This window comes from Mizuhopecten yessoensis, unplaced genomic scaffold, assembly GCF_002113885.1.
Source record: "Mizuhopecten yessoensis strain PY_sf001 unplaced genomic scaffold, ASM211388v2 scaffold11179, whole genome shotgun sequence".
NCBI lineage: Eukaryota > Metazoa > Mollusca > Bivalvia > Pectinida > Pectinidae > Mizuhopecten > Mizuhopecten yessoensis.
In genome coordinates, this window is record NW_018408919.1 from 1,892,614 (window position 1) to 1,899,617 (window position 7,004).

Sequence of the window (7,004 nt, forward strand, 5' to 3'; positions counted from 1 at the left end):
ATCTTCAGCGCGCGCACACAACAACATTAATGAATTTAGAAGATAGCGGGACCCCAGACGTGCACTGCACGCGACTTGCAAGGTTACGTTTTAATGGCAAGTGTGGTTGACCATTATTACCTAAAGTCGCGATATAATTGTGTTCTCTGACCAGTGGCCATTATCACTCTCCGGACAGTTGCTAACTGAGATGGAGTAATATAATGTCCTCGGTATGAACTTAAGGTATTAAATGACGCCATACCGCACTTAATCGTCACCTGAACTACCCGGGGTACTTCCATAACGTGGAGACCGGAAGTCTACGTTTTCACGGTTGCGCATCAGCCCGATGACCCGTGCCGCAGGGTATACTGGAGCTCCTGTCATACAAATAGACATCAATATTCATAAATGTTTGAGAGAGTAACAGTGAATAGAACTATTGGATATATATCAGTACATTACCTACTTCGTACCTGCCTTAATATTTCATGCTTTAAAAGAAAGGTAAGTTCGTTTGTACGATTTAATTATTCAAGTCAATTACATATGGTTTTGTTTGACAATCGAATATCTTCGTAAAACGGCGATATGCTTGAAGTCACCGTTTGTGATCAACACATCCATATCCTCTGGTTAGTGCTGAATTGTACGGCCGCTGTGCAGGGCACGGTATTCTATACGTTCGCTCTCAAGTATTGCAGATAGACGTAGAGGTAATCAACATTTTTCTATTTATTTTATTTCTTTGTTTTATCTTGAAACTTAATGACTACTTCTCCGAAACCCAATTTAATTTTTTTTCTCAAGTCTGATGAATCCTGTAAGCATTGAAATTTCAACTGTTTATTTAAAGATTTCATTTATTTTCGATTACTTGAGACTGTTTTAATTTGATGGCTGTCGGCTTTCTGCCATCAAATGTCACCTATACTGCTCAACTTTGATATGCCAAGTATTGCAGGTGTTTGCTACTTATTCCCACACGTGAGACTTGAGCACATGATTCTCCTTCTGTCTTTTTCACTATCTGTCCCTCGTTCTACCTTTCACTTTCACGTCTCTAGCATCTAGAATCTGTTTTAAACTTTTTAAGGTGCCATGTGCCTCTTGGCGGTGTCGTAAATGTCAATCTGAATTTAACTTTTCGCGTTAACTTCATTTCGATCCGTTAACATGCAATATAATTCTACCAGATGTTTCAGCCGTCTGTTGGAGAATAATCTCAGAGCTATTCTAAGCATAAACTTGACAATATATCTTCATATTTAACACTTACCCAAAAGAGGTGTTTTGTCGTATCAATTGTTTAAAATGGATTTTTCCTTCAATAGTTTTTCGTATTCAACTATTTTGTGTTTTTCACCTTGAGGGAGGGAAACATTTACGTTTATGTACTTTTGTTAAATAATTTTCAAAATCTGTTGTTATCATATCAAACCGTTCATATTCCTCTATTCCGGAAAATTATTTTTATGATAATGTACAAAATTAAAGTAAAGAAAATAGCGCGTACATTATTGACTCAATTGTAGAGAATAGATTTTGTTTTGGAAAGTTTTACGTTTAAGGACAGTGAATCCTGTTAACAAAAGATCACTGTCTATAATGATAACCTTGTTATAAAGACCACGTTTTGTTGACCGCATGGCTGTAAAGATCACATGTTTAACGACCAACTGTCTATACAGACCAAATGTCTATAACGACCATCAGTTTATTGATACCACCTGTCTATAACGACCACATGTCTATAAACACCACCTGTCTATAACGACCACATGTCTATAAATACCACATGTATATAAATATCAAATGTCTATGACGACCAACTGTCTATAAATACGACCTGTATATGTACCCGCCTGTCTATAACGACCAAATCTATAAATACCACCTGTATATTAACCCGCTCGTCTATAACGACCGCATGTCTATAAATATCACATGCATATAAAGACCGCCTGTCTATAATGGCCATCTGTCTATTAATACCACCTGTACATAAAGACCAACTGTATATGACACCAACTGTCTATTAATATCACCTGTACATAAAGACCAACTGTATATGACGACCAACTGTCTATAAATACTACCTGTATATAATGACCAACTGTCTATAACGACCATCTGCCTATTGACCAATTAATTCTGAAGAATTTCTGAAGATAACTACCATTTTTTAAATTCATGATATATCTTCACTCTAATTACCACGTTGCACCTGTATACATTTACACAAAAGGTCTTGTATAATGTAAACACTTCTTTCCCCGAGGTGGTTGTTTCAGACAGTGTTGACTGTATCCAACAATTTTCATGGTCCAAGCCTCCAGAGGGAGAATAATGATCTCTTTAAATGCACTTTAATCATTTAATGGTTTTTCAGACAACACCACGGACCAAATGGTCAGCCTAGTTAGCTTAACGTGTTGTTATTGAACAAATTTTAAGCGGTTTCTGCAAAATACCGGGATTTTTAAAATTATCCCTTGGATTGTTTTGCTTGAAGACGTTCAACCTGAACCCCTCTACCTGTAGATTAAGTTTTGAGATTCAGCTGTTTAGTTAATCAAAATTTTGCGTTAGCATGTTAAAACTGATTATGTTTGAACAACTTCTAGACGAACAATGCTTGTGACGTTTAAGCTAACCGCTCTTGTTTTCACGTGTAGACTTTAGATAGCTCGTTACGTGACGTTACCAGGTACATTTACCATCACATTTACCTGGTAGATTACACTGTATACATTTACGCCTGTACTTGTTCCCCAGACGTCCTGATCAAGTATGCATGGACACACAGGCACCTTTTCAATGGGAGCGCATACTAGATGATTATGCTCCCGAAACTAAAAGAATACGAATTGTATGTAAATTGGATCTAATTGTTAGTTAGTCGCGAGTGGTGAGGGTAATAAAGGTAGTTTGTACTCTGTTTGATGGGCAAAGATAAAAATATACGCTGATATGTACATATAGATAAGATTGTGAGTTCTGATATATATCATATACATATGTAATCACTAATTACACAGCGCGGGACAATTTACAAATAACACGTCTATATGTACCATTCTATAAGTTAATACTAAATATAAATATATAATGTAAAATCGATATAAAAATCGTATTTTTGGTAATTGAATTACAAATACGTATCTAAATTTCATCAAACACCATAAACACAACATGCATAAATAGCTGTAGTTTGGTCTAAACAGTATTGAATCAATAATCTAACGCAACCATTCCAACATACAATATGAGCATTGGAAAAACAAACTTAAGAGCTTTTATGAGTTCCTCTCGCGTTACTCGTGTAAGAGCAATACCTGCCTATAGAGACCACACAATGGAGACTTTGAAATAAGATATCAACGGTATTCGTATATACACGAAAAGAAACAATTATTCGTTTTATACGAGATACATAAGCATGGTCTCATGCAGGAAAGTTTGTGGACTACAGAACAATTCTGCCTCTTACCTTAAGCTGTACGCTATGCAACTTATAATTTTCGACGTAACAGGACATTAAAAACTATTTCTATAATCGTTCAATAAAGAGAGAGCAAAAACCATACCCATTAGACAGGTGGGCCTAATACACGAGCTGTTAATATACAGAATATGTCATGAGAGGGTTTCTTTTTGTTTGGAGTCACAGAAAGTCAGGTTTTATAGACGGGTGATCGTAATATAATATACAGGGTTTTGCTTATCCTTGCTAAGGCAATTATAGACAGGCGGGCTAAACAGACAGGTGACCGTAATGTACAGGTTGATATTATACAATGTACAATAAACACTACACAGGGTGTCCTATAGACAGGCGGGCTAAACAGACATGTGACCGTAATGTACAGGTTGATATTATACAATAAACACTACACGGGGTGTCCTATAGACAGACGGGCTTTATTGAAAGGTGATCGTAAACATGTATTTGTTGTCCTTGCTCAGGCAATTGTAGCAGAGAGGTATATATTATATGGCTTTATCTGTCTCTGGTTTAAGAAAGCCGGGTTTTTTGTTGATCATATACAGTTAACACTATGTAGGGGTATTTTTATAATGACAATGACAATTGTTTTATTCTCATAAACAATACAGTGTAGAGAATACATACATACAAATGGGTGACAATAATACATGGTGGAACAGGATGGACATTAGTATTGTAAATTAATTATGTCATATGTACTAAGGAAGTTACAGAAGCCGGACTTTATCGACAGGTGATCGTTAAGTCAGGTTCCATCGTAAATGGCGACATGATGATGTCCATATTAACTGAACTTGAATACTCAAACATTTATTATTTATATTTCGACACATAAACTCCCTGAGTGCTACATTGATAATTAAACATTAATAAGTTGTAATCAATACAGAACGCTACGACCTGATAACAGTTATCAATTACACTCGGAATACAAATGCGTGAACCTAAAATATACGACAGTAGCTATATGCAAGTTACGCTGAATGACAGCAAGGACAAATGGTCAAGCCCTTCGATAGGTCATCTGATGTCCAGTTTTGGTAATGCACTCGTAATTAACTGTCCAGTTTTCAATAGAAGTCGATCATTGGACATTTGTTAGACTTGATGGAAGTGCTTACTTAACTGGACAGGTATTGATCGTCGTTAGCGCACCTGTCGAACTGACCACTCGGGTACGATATATATCTGTTCATCTTCCCTCCGGCCAGTGATGGACCAGTGTTACGCCAGTAGGGACGGCGAGATTAATGATAGTGTTCACTCTTGGGAGGCGTCAGGCTTATGGTCACTTTGTACTGAAATGGTAGTTTATGGCAATAAATGGTCAGTAGGGTTAGAAATGACCAGTTAGGACATGTGATTTGTGTTCAAGTATGGTAAGCTTACACGGCAGTAACCAATTCTGGAGCCGGAACATATTTGACCGTTTGCTTTAGGCTTTATTCATGTATTGAAAGGTCAGTTATGACTTGAACTGGCCGTGGCCAGCAGAGATACTCATGGTCAAGCAGGACAAAAGAGGTCATTTGGTTAGTTTCTTGTTGATATACAACGATTCGAAATTGAATATATACGTCAGACAAGATTTGAAGATTTCATTCATACGCTCAGACATAAATTTGTGTGTAACAAGTGGTCATCGTGTAACAAGTGGTCATCATACATAACAAAGATGTAACATGGCGGATACGAACAATAAAAAAAATTACAAGTTAGGACAGTAGTTTGAATGTAACGTAAACACTTTTCACAGAAATATGCTGATTACAGTTTTCAATATTGCAATTTAGCTACATGTACACTTAGCTTCACTGTATTTAAAAGCTACAATCAAATCTAATTCAAAAGATAATTTCCGTTAATTTTCAAAAAAATATTTCATTATTGGAAAATATGGAAGTATTATTTTTTCAGTGGAACAGATATTCTGATATTTCTATTCATAGAAATGGAATAAGAAATGGAATAAAAAGATACAATTGCAGTCGTTTGTGTTGACCGTGCACCTAGAGGCAAACTACATGTAACTTGACCGATTTTAACCGAACTCGTCATATATCCACACAAGGAAATACTATAGCCCTGGTGTACAGCTATCAGAAAGCCTATCAAAATTTAGTTGATCTTTAAAGCGTAATCTCAGTAATTCATTCTGTCAATTTTAATAAGCGAGTCGCAAAAGAAAGGAAAAGCTTGATATTAACGCTCATAATATTTAAACACGACGAATTATTGGTTCATATTTTTGCCAGTAATTTCCGAAACTTGATAATAGCTCCGGGACGATTCTAGTTAATTGCAAACCCTTATTAATGATTCAACACTTGAGGCTATAGGCAATCATTATACTAGCAGCGCCGATTAAAACTCTATCATCACCATGCTGTGTTATTTCTTCAATACATTTGGATCAGTTCAAGGATAAGTTCGTACATCACTATACAAAACATGTGTGAAGTAAATGAAACTGAAATTACTATGTCAGAACAACAAGGCTATGGAGCAATTGTTAATGAATGCAGGATTGCCGGGTGATGTCTGTTCCAAATTCAACCATCGTTTTCAGTCATTTTAATAACTATCGCCTCATGAAAACTTTTCTGAATCCGGCATACCCCCTTTTTTTCCTTATATATCAATTGTTTCAATAGCCAATCCCGCATTCGGCATAATTCTTTACGTCAGATTTTGGGAGCTCTCACGTTTAACGGGAGCAGAAACCTTTCCATTGATGAATCATTGATAACATTGTATGTAGATACATTCAATTTACATGTACCACCGATGGTGTTGAATATGACTTACACGTGGAGGCTGCCACAAAGCTAACAAGTCGATGGACCCAGCCTAGTAGATCGATCGGCCGATACCAGTAAACTACAGCTCTTTGGATGCAGTCAATTGAGGGGTTTTTCTCGTGTTTCTTCGTTTCATTGAGACGGTAATGTGGATGTTATGTTTCGTAACACAGACTCCGGGTATTAATTACTATTGAAACTGGGAAAAGAGCTTCGTGATTGTACACTCGTAGTGTATGTACAACGTCACTCGCCGGCGTAACAAGGGCTTTTACTATATCCCGCCATCAAACCACCAGTAGGGGGCGCACTCGACAGGAAGTCGCAAAAAGTTAATCACAGCTTCGCACTTCTACCACAAGCCTATTGCTTTAAAATAAAATAAAGCTGAAGTACTTTGAGATAAGCGCAAGGTTACGCTATTTTCAAGAGATATCGGGCCAGAGGTAGTCATCGTCCTTTCATTTTGCACTAGACACGCGCCCATGCTCGTCCGAGATAGCACGAGACTTTGTAAATCTCGCGGTATCTGTCTATCATCAATGAAGCTGTTCAAATCACACACTCGCAAATTGAGACTAAATAAGTGTGGACAGTGATAAAGCACCGTTTATCCGCGTTAAAGACTGATTGCGATGGTCCATAAAAGAAATCGGCCATTTATCTGGCGTCTTAACAAGGAACCATGGACCTGCACTGTTATGGGGGGG

At 37.1% G+C, this 7,004-nt stretch overlaps 1 protein-coding gene across 1 annotated transcript in view; it reads left to right on the forward strand.

The window, feature by feature from the left end:
• Nucleotides 1-418: 418 nt before the first annotated feature.
• Nucleotides 419-7,004, forward strand: part of LOC110440334 (protocadherin beta-10-like) — a 45,011-nt gene continuing 38,425 nt past the window's right edge. The window contains exon 1 of the mRNA XM_021483331.1: nt 419-489. The gene's annotated coding sequence lies outside the window, so the exon portion shown is untranslated. The remainder of the gene's footprint in view (nt 490-7,004) is intronic.